This window comes from Mesoplodon mirus, assembly GCF_964341445.2.
Source record: "Mesoplodon mirus genome assembly, chromosome: 2".
Lineage (NCBI taxonomy): Eukaryota > Metazoa > Chordata > Mammalia > Artiodactyla > Ziphiidae > Mesoplodon > Mesoplodon mirus.
In genome coordinates this window covers 87,632,133-87,646,001 of record NC_138977.1, presented here as the reverse complement: position 1 = coordinate 87,646,001, position 13,869 = coordinate 87,632,133, and the positions used below count along the sequence as shown (strand labels likewise).

General features: G+C 39.8%; 1 protein-coding gene across 1 annotated transcript in view; it reads left to right on the top strand.

Moving 5' to 3' along the window:
- COX7B2 (cytochrome c oxidase subunit 7B2) overlaps positions 1-13,869 on the top strand; it is a 164,981-nt gene that overhangs the window by 70,863 nt on the left and 80,249 nt on the right. The window lies entirely within an intron of this gene.

Genomic DNA, 13,869 nt, shown 5'->3' with positions numbered 1-13,869 from the left:
CACACTGGTAACTATGTGAGGTGATGGTTGTGTTAACTGGCCTTACTGTGGTAATTATTTTGCAATATATATGTCAATCAAATCATCACATTGTGTCTCTTAAACGTACTCAGTGTTGTCAATTATATCTCACTAAACCTGGAAAACAAAAAGAGTTAAGATGTTTTCTTATTAGAACACAGATGGATTTGTATTGAACTGCAAAGCAAGTGCTTTTGAAGGCCACCTACCTTCTTGGATCCTGTCATAAACCAAAACATCTCCGATGGCAACTCTATTATCCTCTATGCAATATCCTCTATATTCCTAAGTAATTTTTATTACCTCATTATTCCTCTGTCACTTTCAGTTCTGTCACTGCTCAATCTTCCTGTCATTTCTTAGTTTGAATCCAAAGAGAAAGAAGTACATTGGCCCCAGCATTTTTTTTTAATTGAACCAGTTCTCATTTAATGTCACAAACCAACCCAATAGATTCACTGCCCTTGGATTAGATGCCTAGCCCAGGAACACTGACTTCTGGTCCTGTGGGGGCATGGACACACGGTACAAAGCCTGGCTGCCTAATGATTGCATTCATCAGGGATAATGGCTTCAGTGGCTTGCTTTGGTACTGGCAGGCAATGCATTTGGCCTATGCAGAGTAGCAATTTGTTCTCACTAATAAAACACTGATAAATAACTATACTTTTTTCAATGTTAGTCACTAACTTACATTTTTGCAGTGCCTTATAAGCTAAAATTGTGTTCACTTATGTAACTTCATGTGATACTTCATATTAAAATAAAGTCTTACTCTTTTTAATTTTTTTAATATCTTTATTGGAGTATAATTGCTTTACAATGTTGTGTTAGTTTCTATTGTACAACAAAGTGAATCAGCTATACATATACATATATCCCCATATCCCTTCCCTCTTGCTTCTCCCTCCTATCCTCCCTATCCCACCCCTCTAGGTGGTCACAGAGCACCAAGATGATCTCCCTGTACTATGCAGTAGCTTCCCACTAGCCATGCATTTTACATTTGGTAGTGTATATCTGTCAATGCTACTCTCTTGCTTCATCCCAGCCTACCCTTCCCCCTCTGTGTCCTCAAGTCCGTTCTGTATGTCTGCATCTTTATTTCTGCCCTGCTGCTAGGTTCATCAGTACTGTTTTTTTAGATTCCATATATGTGCATTAGCATACGGTATTTGTTTTTCTTTTTCTGACTTCACTGTGTATGACAGACTCTAGGTCCATCCACTTCATTACCAATAACTCAGTTTTGTTCCTTTTTATGGCTGAGTAATATTCCATTGTATATATGTGCCACATCTTCTTTATCCATTCATCTGTTGATGGACATTTAGGTTGCTTCCATGTCCTGGCAGTTGTAAATAGTGCTGCAGTGAACACTGTGGTACATGTATCTTTTTGAATTATGGTTTTCCCAGGATATATGCCCAGTAGTGGGATTGCTGGGTCATATGATAGTTCTATTTTTAGTTTTTTAAGGAACCTCCATACTGTTCTCCATAGTGGCTGTATCAATCTACATTCCTACCAACAGTGCAGGAGTGTTCCCTTTGCTCCACACCCACGTCAACATTTGTTGTTTGTAGATTTTCTGATGATGCCCATTCTGACTGGTGTGAGGTGATACCTCATTGTAGTTTTGATTTGCATTTCTCTAATGATTAGTGATGCTGAGCATCTTTTCATTTGTTTGTTGGCTATCTGTATGTTTTCTTTGGAGAAATGTCTATTTAGGTCTTCCATCCATTTTTGCATTGGGTTGTTTGTTTTTTTGATACTGAGCTGCATGAGCTGCTTGTATATCCTGGAGATTAATCCTTTGTCAGTTGCTTCGTTTGCAAATATTTTCTCCCATTCTGAGGGTTGTCTTTTCATCTTGTTTATAGTTTACTGTGTAAAAGCTTTTAATTTTCATTAGGTCCCATTTGTTTATTTTTGTTTTTATTTCCATTACTCTAGGAGGTAGGTCAAAAAAGATCTTGCTGTGATTTATGTCAAAGAGTGTTTTTCCTATGTTTTCCTCTAAGAGTTTTATAGTGTCTGGTCTTACATTTAAGTCTTTAATCCATTTGGAGTTTATTTTTGTGTTTGGTGTAAGGGAGTGTTATAATTTCATTCTTTTACATGTAGCTGTCCAGTTTTCCCAGCACCACTTATTGAAGAGGCTGTCTTTTCTCCATTGTATGTCCTTGCCTCCTTTGTTGTAAATTAGGTGCCCATATGTCTGTGGGTTTATCTCTGGGCATTCTATCCTGTACCATTGATCTAAATTTCTGTTTTTTTGCCAGTACCATATTGTCTTGTTGACTGTAACTTTGTAATATAGTCTGAAGACACTGAGTCTGATTCCTCCAGCTCCGTTTTTTTCCCTCAAGATTGCTTTGGCTATTCGGAGTCTTTTGTGTCTCCATACAAATTTTAAGATTTTTTTTGTGCCAGTTCTGTAAAAAATGCCATTGGTAATTTGATAGGGATTGCACTGAATCTGTAGGTTGCTTTGGATAGTATGTATAGTCATTTTCACAGTGTTGATTCTTCCAATCCAAGAACATGGTGTATCTTTCCATCTGTTTGTATTGTCTTTGGTTTCTTTCGTCAGTGTCTTATAGTTTTCTGCATACAGGTCTTTTGCCTTCTTAGGTAGGTTTATTCCTAAGTGTTTTTTCTTTTTGTCACAGTGGTGAATGGAAGTGTTTCCTTAATTTCTCTTTCTGATATTTCGTTGTTAGTGTACAGGAATGCAAGAGATTTCTATGCATTAATTTTGTATCCTGCAACTTTACCAAATTCATTGATTAGCTCTAGTAGTTTTCCAGTGGCGTCTTTAAGATTTTCTTTGTATAGTATCACGTTATCTGCAAACGGTGGCAGTTTTACTTCTTCTTTTCCAGTTTGTATTCTTTTTATTTCTTTTTCTACTGTGACTGCCATGGCTAGGACTTCCAAAAGTATGTTGAATAATAGTGGTGAGAGTGGACATCTTTGTGTTGTTCCTGATCTTAGAGAAAATGCTTTCAGTTTTTCACTATTGAGAATGTTGTTTGCTGTGAGTTTGTTGGATATGGCCTTTATTATGTTGAGGTAGTTTCCCTCTATGCCCACTTTCTGGAGAGTTTTTATCATCAATGGGTGTTGAATTTTCTCCAAAGCTTTTTCTGCATCTATTGAGATGATCATACTGTTTTTATCCATCAGTTCATTAATATGGTGTATCACGTTGATTGATTTGCATATATTGAAGAGTCCTTGTATTCCTGGGATAAACCCCACTTGATCATGGTGTGTGATCCTTTTTTTTAGAAGAAGATGTAGGGGGTAGGAGTTAATTAATTAATTTATTTTGCTGTGTTGCGTCTTCGTTTCTGTGCGAGGGCTTTCTCTAGTTGTGGCAGACAGGGGCCACTATTGATCGCAGTACACGGGCCTCTCACTATCGCGGCCTCTCTTGTTGTGGAGCACAGGCTCCAGATGCACAGGCTCAGTAGTTGTGGCTCATGGGCATAGTTTCTCCGCAGCATGTGGGATCCTCCCAGACCAGGGCTTGAACCCGTGTCCCCTGCATTAGCAGGCAGATTCTCAACCACTGCGCCACCAGGGAAGCCCTGTATGATCCTTTTAATGTGCTGTTGGATTCTGTTTGCTAGAATTTTGTTGAGGATTTTTGCATCTATGTTCATCAGTGATATTGGCCTGTATTTTCTTTTTTTGTAGTATCTTTGTGTGGTTTTGGTATTAGGGTGATGCTGGCCTCATAGAATGAGTTTGGGTGTGTTCTTCCCTCTGCTATATTTTGGAAGAGTTTGAGAAGGATAGGTGTTAGCTCTTCTCTAAATGTTTGATATAAATCTCCTGTGAATACATCTGGCCCTGGGCTTTTGTTTGTTGGAGGAATTTTAATCACAGTTTCAATTTCAGTGCTTGTGATTGGTCTATTCATGTTTTCTATTTTTTCCTCGTTCCGTCTTGGAAGTTTGTTCTTTTCTAAGAATTAGTCCATTTTTTCCAGGTTATCCACTTTATTGGCATACAGCTGCTTGTAATAGTCTCTCATGATCCTTTGTATTTCTGCAATGTTAGTTGTTACTTCTCCTTTTTCATTTCTAATTCTGTTGATTTGAGTCTTCTCCCTTTTTTCATGATGAGTCTGGCTAATGGTTTATCTATTTTGTTTATTTTCTTAGAGAACCAGCTTTTAGTTCTTTGCTCTTGATCTTTGCTATTTTTTCTTCATTTCTTTTTCATTTATTTCTGATATGATCTGTATGATTTCTTTCTTTCTGCTAACTTTGGTTTTTTGTTGTTGTTGTTGTTGTTCTTTCTTTAATTACTTTACTTGTAAGGTTAGGTTTTTTATTTGAGATTTTTCTTGTTTCTTGAGGTGAGATTGAATTCTTATAAACTTTCCTCTTAGGGCTTCCCTGGTGGCGCAGTGGTTGAGAGTCCGCCTGCCGACCCCTTTTATGGCTGTTAGCATTTGCCTTATGTATTGAGGTGATCCTGTGTTGGGTGCATAAATATTTACAGTTGTTATATTTTCTTCCAGGATTGATCCCTTTATCATTGTACAGTGTTCTTCCTTGTGTCTTTTAGTAGTCTTTTTTTTTGAAAGTCTATTTTGTCTGATATGAGTATTGCTACTCCACCTTTCTTTTGATTTCCTTTTGCATGGAATATCTTTTTCCATCCCCTCACTTTCAGTCTGTGTGTGTCCCTAGGTCTGAAGTGGGTCTCTTGTGGACAGCCTATATACGGGTCTTGTTTTTGTATCCTTTCAGCCAGTCTATGTCTTTTGGTTGGGGCATTTAATCTATTTACATTTAAGGTAATTATTGATATGTATATTTCTATTGCCATTTTCTTAATTTTTTGGGGTTTGTTTTTGGAAGTCTTTTCCTTCTCTTGTGTTTCCTGCCTAAAGAAGCTCCTTTAGCATTTGCTGTAAAGCTGGTTTGGTGGTGCTTTATTCTCTTAAATTTTGCTTGTCTGTAAGTCTTTTGATTTCTCATCAAATCTGAATGAGATCCTTACTGGGTAGAATAATCTTGGTTGTAGGTTTTTCCCATTCATCACTTTAAATATATCTTGCCACTCCTTTCTAGCCTATAGAGTTTCTCCTGGGAGATCGGCTGTTAACCTTATAGGGATTAACTTGTAAGTTATTTGTTGCTTTTCTCTTACTGTTTTTAGTATTTTTTCTTTGGGTTTAATTTTTGTTAGTTTGATTAATATGTGTCTCAATTTGTTTCTCCTTAGGTTTATCCTGTATGGGACTCTCTGCGCTTCCTGGACTTGGGTGACTATTTCCTTTCCCATGTTGGGGAGGTTTTCAACTATAATCTCTTCAAATATTTTCTGAGACCCTTTCTTTTTTTCTTCTTCTTCTGGGACGCCCATAATTCGAATCTTTGTTCACTTAATGTTGTCCCAAAGGTCTCTGAGACTGTCCTCTATTCTTTTTTTTTGCATTACGTGGGCCTCTCACTGCTGTGGCTTTTCCCATTGTGGAGCACAGGCTCCGGATGCGCAGGCCCAGTGGCCATGGCTCACGGGCCCAGCCGCTCCGCGGCATGTGGAATCTTCCCGGACTGGGGCACGAACCCATGTCCCCTGCATCGGCAGGTGGTCTCTCAACCACTGCGCCACCAGGGAAGCCCTGTCCTCCATTCTTTTCATTCTGTTTTCTTTATTCTGCTCTGCGGCAGCTATTTCCACCATTTTATTTTCCAGGTCACTTATCCATTCTTCTGCCTCAGTTATGCTGCTGTTGATTTGTTCTAGAGAATTTTTAATTTCAGTTATTGTGTTGTTAATTACTGTTTGTCTTCTCTTTAGTTTTCTAGGTCCTTGTTAAACATTTCTTGTATTTTCTCTATTCTATTTCCATGATTTTGCATCATCTTTACTATCATTACTCTGTAATCTTTTTCAGGTAGCTTGCCTATTTCCTCTTCATTTATTTGGTCTTGTGGGGTTGTATCTTGCTCCTTTGCCTGTATGATATTTCCCTGTCTTCTCATTTTGTCTGGTTTACAGTATTTGAAGTCTCCTTTCCCTAGGCTGCAAGGTCATAGTTTCTCTTGCTTCTGTTCTCTGCCCCCAGTGCTGGGGTTGGTCCAGTGTCTTGTGTAGGCTTCTTGATGGGAAGGAATGGTGCCTGTGTTCTGGTGTGTGGAGCTGCATTTTTTCCCTGTGATGAGCAGGGCCGTGTCAGGTGGTGTGTTTTGGGTTGTCTGTGAGCTTAGTGTTACTTTAGGTAGTCTGTGTATTTTTTGGTGGGTTTGTGTTCCTGTCTTGTTTGTTGTTTGGTGTGAGGCATCCAGTGCCAGGAGGTGCTGTCAGTTGGGTGGAGCTTGGATTCAGACAGCGGCCTCCATGAGAGCTCTTGGCGATTAATCTTCCCTGGGGCCAGAATTCTCTAGTGTCCAGTATCCTGGACTCGGTGCTCCAACTCCAGAGCCTCAGGCCCAACTTCTGGTTGAGGGACCAAGACACCACAAGTCACTTGTCCTGGCAATAAAGAGGATTTGAAAAAGAAAGAGAAAAGACTAACAAAACCCCAGACAAATGGTAAAAAGTAAAATCAACAAACAGAAACAGAAACAGGGAAACACACACAGACAAAAGAAACAAAAACAGAGCCAAATAAGTCAAATAGAAAGAGAACAGGGCTTCCCTGGTGGCGCAGTGGTTGAGAGTCTGCCTGCCGATGCAGGGGACGCGGGTTCGTGCCCTGGTCCGGGAGGATCCCACATGCCGCGGAGTGGCTGGGCCCGTGAGCCATGGCCACTGAGCCTGCGCGTCCGGAGCCTGTGCTCTGCAACGGGAGAGGCCACAACAGTGAGAGGCCTGCGTACCACAAAAAAAAAAAAAAAAAAAGAAAGAAAGAGAACAGCCAAACAAACAGAAGAACCCAAGAATGAAATCAAACAATTAAGAAGAAAGTTGACAAAAACCCTAAACCAAAAAACAAAACCAAAGCAGAGTGCCAACTGAAAAGTGAAGCAAAGAAGCCAAGCAAACTGACAAAAATGATATTTAAAAAAAATGAGAAAGGGGAAAGAAGGGAGAACAATAGAAATTCAACATAGAAACAGGAATATACAAAAAAATAAAAAATATATTTAAGAAAAAAAATATATAAAGAAAACTCCAGAGAAATGGTAAAAGCAAAATCAAACAAAGTAAAACAGAAGCAAGGAAGCACACACACAGGTAAAAGAAACAAAAACTGAGCCGAACAAATCAAAAAGCAAGAGCACAACCAGACAAATAGAACTCAAAAATAAAATCAAAGGATTAAGATTAAAACTGACAAAATCATATAACCTAAAAAACAAAACCAAAGCAATGTGTTAACTGAAGAGTAAATCAAGGAAACAGAACAAACTGATAAAGGTGATTAAAAAAAATAATGATAAAATAAAAGGGCAAAAACAAGGGACAAGAAAGCAAGGTAAAAATAGAAATAAAAAAATAATGAAAATTAAAAACATGTTATAAAACATGGAGATCCCAAAAGACTAAAAAAAAAAAAAGAAAAAACAACGAACAAAAAAAAAAAACTAGAACCAACAAAAGAATGCATCAAAATATAATAAAATTAATAGTAATAATTATGTTTCCCTGGGGTCTCTGCTATACGTGTCCTTGCCCATGCCGTGAGCCACAGCCCACCTCTCCCTCCCCAAGAGGCTCTCCTCTCCCTCTGGGCTGGTGTCTGGACCTGCTGTGGGCCCTGTGGGCACCACTCAGACTGTGTTCTGGCCCACTTCCTGCGTGTGCTACCCCCAAAGTCCACAGCTGCCTGAGCTTCACCATTTTCATCTGTGGGAACACTCATTGTCTACTTAGATATTCCATAGATGCAGGCTCTACCCAGCGGATCGTGGGCATTTAATCTGTAGCTTGTACAGCTGATGGAAAGATTTTCATTCTTCTTCTTTAGTCTCCCTGTCTCTGGGGTTAAGGTTTGGTTTTATCCCTACCTCTGCGTGTGGTCCACCCTCAGGAGTCTGGTCTTGAGGCTGCCTTGGGGCTCTTGGGTCTGCACCTGTGAGGACCGAGTGCAGAGGTGGTATGACTGCTTGGATATTGGGAGCCCCAGTGGCACCAAATGCACAGGGAAGCCAGTGGCCATGGGCGCAAGAGATATGGCCCTAGTGAGGGCCTTTTCCAGTGCCTGGCATAAGGCACGTGAGGGCTAGCTCTGAGGGAGCTTTTCTTTTTATTGCTTGGCAGCTGGCACACAAGAGCCAGCCCTGAGCCAGCTTCTTTTATTGTAGTCAGCAGGTGCCGGCATGTGGGGAGAGAGAGGTTACAATAGTGGCTCCTCCCCCTGTGTGTGACTCAGCAATAGCACCCAATGGCAGTCCAGTCTTCCTCCATAGTCATTCCCTGCTGCAGATTTCCTCCCTCCCATCCCCTCTGTCTCCCCACAGCCAACGACAGTTTTCTCTCTGGGCCTGTTCTCCAATCCCCATGCATCAGCTCCCAGCCCCCTTGCACACCTGTGAACACACATCCCAGTCTGGGGCACGTCGAGCCGTGGTACGGACCACATATGTATTTCTCACTCTGTCCCGTCTGCCACAGATCAGCTGCTTCATCTTCTGACAGCCTCAAATGCTTCCCTTTTGTCCCAATCGATTTCCCTGTCGGAGAGGGGGTTTCCCCAAATTTGGGAATCTCTCCTCTGCTTCATCTCCCCAACCCTGGGGTGGTCCCATGCCGTTTCCTCTCCTCCTCCTTCTCCCTTCTTTTTTTCCATCCTACCTAGTTATGCAAGGATCTTTATAGTTTTTCCAGTGTCCAAGGTTTTCTGCTAGTTTTCAGCCAGTGTTCTGTGAGAATGTTGCATCTATAAATGTATTCCTGATGCATCCATGGAGAGAAATGAACTTCACATCTACCTACTCCTCCGCCATCTTGAATCTCCCAAGTTTGCTCTTTCGGGGAGTAGAAAATAGATATTAATATTGAGGTATGGTTTTTCATGCAAGATAACCTATACTGTACAAATATATTGTGCATTTGGGAAAGCATATAAGACATGTATGCTCATTTAGCAATCTGGTGTTCTTTTTCTTCTGTTCTTGAAAATGCTCACCAACTTGTTCTAATAAATAATAATTATCCCTGGGTATAGCCATAAATAACACAAAGAATGATAGTTGATAGAATCACAACAGAAATTCTGGAAAGAGCTGTATATCTCACTCAATCCAACACATTCATTTTAGCAATTCTATGTCAATTTATCCATCTTTCTTTAGATCATTAAGGAAGATATGTGCTCTGATTTTTGCTTTAATCTAATTATCTTTGCAATAAATTCTTAGAATTCATCACCCAGGAAAAACATGTTTTCTTTCATAAAATGAAATACTTCTTTTTGTTGGAAATAAGATTACACAATCTGTATTTTGCTCTTTGTAATAGCTGTGAGAAAGCACAGGGCCAGATTTAATTTTCAAATACAGTTATATGGACATAGTTTTAAAAACAGTTATTGTCTTCAATTCATTAAACAAATTGTTGAGTGGGTTAAACATTTTGTAGGCCCTTTTTATTTAGCTTTAGTTTGTATATGTTTATCTAATGGTGTATTTCCATTTGCCTGTCTAAATGCATATTTCCATTTTCATGCAAGCCACCTCAACCATTTTGGAAAGTAGCTTTTCAGTCAGGTAATGCTTATTGAGAACATACTGTGTGCTAAAAAGTGTTTCAATGGAAAGCTAATAGGAGTAAATTCTATGGAAGGGCATACATTCAAGTGACAAAGAAGATTAGGAAAGCCATTAGTAATAAAATAAGTTGAAAACTCCTCCATGCCATGATCTAGTCTCATACTTTCCTTTGTTTCATGGTGCTGAGGACATGACTGAGAATAATGAAGCCTGCTAACCTGAACCAAGTGAAGTATATCAGCAGTTGATTAACTTTTAGCCTTGATGATGGAGCAAAACTTGGGGAAAAGCTGATGATGCAAGGGTTGTATTGCTAGGTTAGCAGAGTATCTACAGATAAATATACAATAAATATATATATATATGCACATACATACATATATATGTATATACACTATATAGCAGGCAGAGTAAATGTATATATATATGTATATGTTTATATATATAATTGACCCTTGAGCAACACAGATTTAAATTGCAGAGGTCCACTTATAGGCAGATTTCTTTCAATAGTAAATGCTACAGTACTATGTGATCCGAGGTTGGTTGAATCCACAGATGTGGAACTGAGAATATGGAGGAACTATGGATATAGAAGGCTGACTGTAAAGGCACAGAAGAATTTTCAGTTGCACTGAGGGTTGACACCCCTGACCCCTGTGTTGTTTAAGAGTCAAATGTGTGTGTGTGTGTGTGTGTGTGTGTATATTTATATATACATATATACACATACACACATATATATGTGTGTATGTATACACACATACATTGATAAAGTATATTGAGGACATAAATGAAAAGGGAGATGTTTGGCACATTTGGGATAGCATTGTTCTTATAGAACAGGAACGTTGAATACTTGTGCATTTTTTATCCAATTTGCCCCTCTATGTAACTAAGTGACTGCTCAGTATATCTTCATTGAATGAATGAATAGGAAAGAAATTGCTTTCAAAGCACTATAGGGAAATAGGATGCTCACTGTAGATAAACCTAGATAAAAGCTGAATACTAGTCACATTAGGGCACAACATAGTCTTTGATTGTGTGACACTGCTTTATAAATAGTATAAGTTTGCATATGAATTATAGATATACAAAAAGCAGCAAGGCAGCTTCTTTCACTGAGCTATACCTAGTTAATTCAGGGCCTTTCACATAATACATGCTCATTAGATTTGGTTGTATTGATTTAAAAAAAAACATGCACATTAAAAGCCAATCTAAGCATATCTAAAAACAAAAGTTTAAAAATAGGTTATGTTAGCTACTTAGTAATTAAAATGAACTGACTTTGATTAGTATTAAGTGTTAGCCAGTTTTGAAATACCAACTTTCAAAGCCTTATAAACAGTGAAGTAGCACAACTCTGGCACTAATTGGGTCTTCCAGGGAGCCGAATAAGGATGCATGTCTTTTACTTAGCAGTTCCAATTACCACTTTCTCCTTGGAAGGAGGCTGAAGTGGAGGTGGCTCGGACTTGGCTGCTCATGTCCCTTTCAATGGTGATCACCAATGAGCTGGCTAGACTACTAGAGCCCACCCCCTCAAAAACATCTGTAAGGAAACTCATTGCTAAAAAGCAGCTGTAAATGTTTCAATGAAAGGATTAATATTCTTAGTGAATGACCACCTAGAGCAGAAAGAACTGAATGCTTTCTGGCTTCTACCAGTACCCACGTAGAATCACTGGCTCTTACCACTTTCTTCAAGGAAGGGGTAAAGTAAAGGACTCCATGGCTGGAATGGAGGTGGCTCTGCCTGGCTTCTTGTGTACCTTTAGTAGTGATTACACATGAGCCTCTAGCAGGTCAGGGGACTCAACTTTTTCTTTGCTCTTTATCTATGTGTCAGATTTCTCTGAGGAAGCTGGCAATAAGTCTCTTGGAGAAATGCTTTTCTCTTGGTTTTCCTCCTACCTCACCAGCCTCTCTTCTTTTGTCTTTTCCTGGCTCTTTCATAGCTCCCTCACCTCTAAATTTTGTAGTATCTCGGGTCTTGCATTACTTTTCTATTGGTGCATAACAAATTACCTAAAACTCAGTGGTTTTAAACAACAGATATATATTATCTCACAGTTTCTTTGGGTCAGAAGCTTAGTGTAGCTTAACTAGGTCTTCTGTAAGACTGCAGTCAAGGTGTCAGCTGGCGTTGAGGTATCATCTGAATGCTTGACTAGAGAAGGATTTATTTCCAAGCTTAAACAGGTCGTTGGCAGAATTTATTTTCTTAAGACTATCACCAATATGGCTGCTTGTTTCACAAAAGTCAGCTAGTGAGGGAAAAAGCTCCAGCACAATTGGCACTGTAATAATGTGATCACACAGTGTCAATCACCTGCATGCTGCCATATATTCTACTGGTTAGAAGCAAGTTACAGGTCCTGCCCACACTCTAGGGAATGGGAATCATACAAGAGCATGACTACCAGGAGGCAGGGATGATCAAGGCACCTAAGAGTCTGCCCACCCCAGGGCTAGTCTCTGTCATCCATCTTCTCTCTCTGTACTCACTTCCTCTTGTATCTCATGTCTTTAAATACTGTCAGTGATTGGACAACCCTGTTTTATATTTAAAGCTTGATATCCTTCTCTAAACTCCACACTGATATAGCCACTGCTTTCTTTATATTGTTCCTCTTCTGATAGACATCTCAAAATTCATATATCCAAAGTCAAAATAATTATTTCCCCTAAAAGTAAAAATAACCTGCTTTTCCCATGGTTTCCCAGTCGCACTAAATGGCAGCTCTGTTCTTTCAGTTGCTCAGATCAAAAACTTTTGTGTCATCCTGACTCTTCCTGTTCTCTCATATCCAACATCCAATTTATTAATTCTTTATTTTTAATTTGCCATTTCTTGGTTAGTGTACTTATCTTCAGGTAACACTAGGACCTGATCTAAAATATAGGGCACTTGGTGGCTCTCTGGCAACTGGAGTCCTAATGGGGAGAAGTAACCTCTTATCTCCATTTTCTACCAGCTGGCTCCGGGCCTGCTTCTAACAGGATGGACCACATGAAACTCCAACACCACCGCTCTCTGACTTTGCTATTGATGGAAACTCTTGTGGCTTTGCAACATGCCAGATTGGTTCATGTCAGATGTTGCCTCTCACCAAACAAGGCTGCATTTGCCTTAGTGAACCTCTCCGTACAAAGATTAAGGAGTAATGCTGATAATGGTAGTCACCTAACTCCTCCTAACATACTCTCTCTGCAGGGTTTTCTCCTCTGGGACCTGTCCTTTTTTCATCCAATGTTCTTTTTTTCTTTCCTTCTCGCTCACATTTTTTTGTTTGTTTTTAATTAATTAATTAATTTTTTGGCTGCGTTGGGTCTTCATTGCTGTGCACAGGCTTTCTCTAGTTGTGGCGAGCCGGGGCTACTCTTTGTTGTGGTGTGCTGGCTTCTCATTGCAGTGGCTTCTATTGCGGAGCACGGGATCTAGGTGCACAGGCTTCAGTAGTTGTGGCACACAGGCTCAGTAGTCATGGCTCACGGGCTCTAGAGCACAGGCTCAGTAGTTGTGGCACACGGGCTTAGTTGCTCTGCTGCATGTGGGATCTTCCTGGACCAGGGCTTGCATCCGTGTCCCCTGCATTGGCAGGCGGGTTCTTAACCACTGCGCCACCAGGGAAGTCCCTCACCCACGTTTTGGAAAACTGTGTTAATATCTGTTTCTGGGTAGGTAGGGCTTCCTATCATCCACGTATACTTTCTAAAGTAATAAATAAATGTATCATTTTCTCCAGGTGTATTTTTACCTTACAGAATGAAAAAAATTGTTCCTATCACTAGAATTTGAGACATTAGTATGATGGTGAATTTGATTTATGGCACAAACAGTAGAGAGGTTCATGCTTGTTCCCCTGAACTCACATGGAAGAGGTAGCTCCCTATTCTCCATACACATATGGTGAACCTTGATCAGAACTCTCCCTATTTGAGCTTGGGCACAGGTGGATAGTAACTCATGGAGGCAGCTGACAGATGAAAGGGGGTGATCTCAACTACATGGGTCGAGAAAAATTTACAGACTCCTTCTGTATCACTCTAGGAAGACAGGTGACTATGTCCTCTTCCTTTCAAATACTTTGCAATTCTTTCCTTTGTACTTTAAGTTATTTCTTAAAGTTTATTTAATCAGGTGTCACTC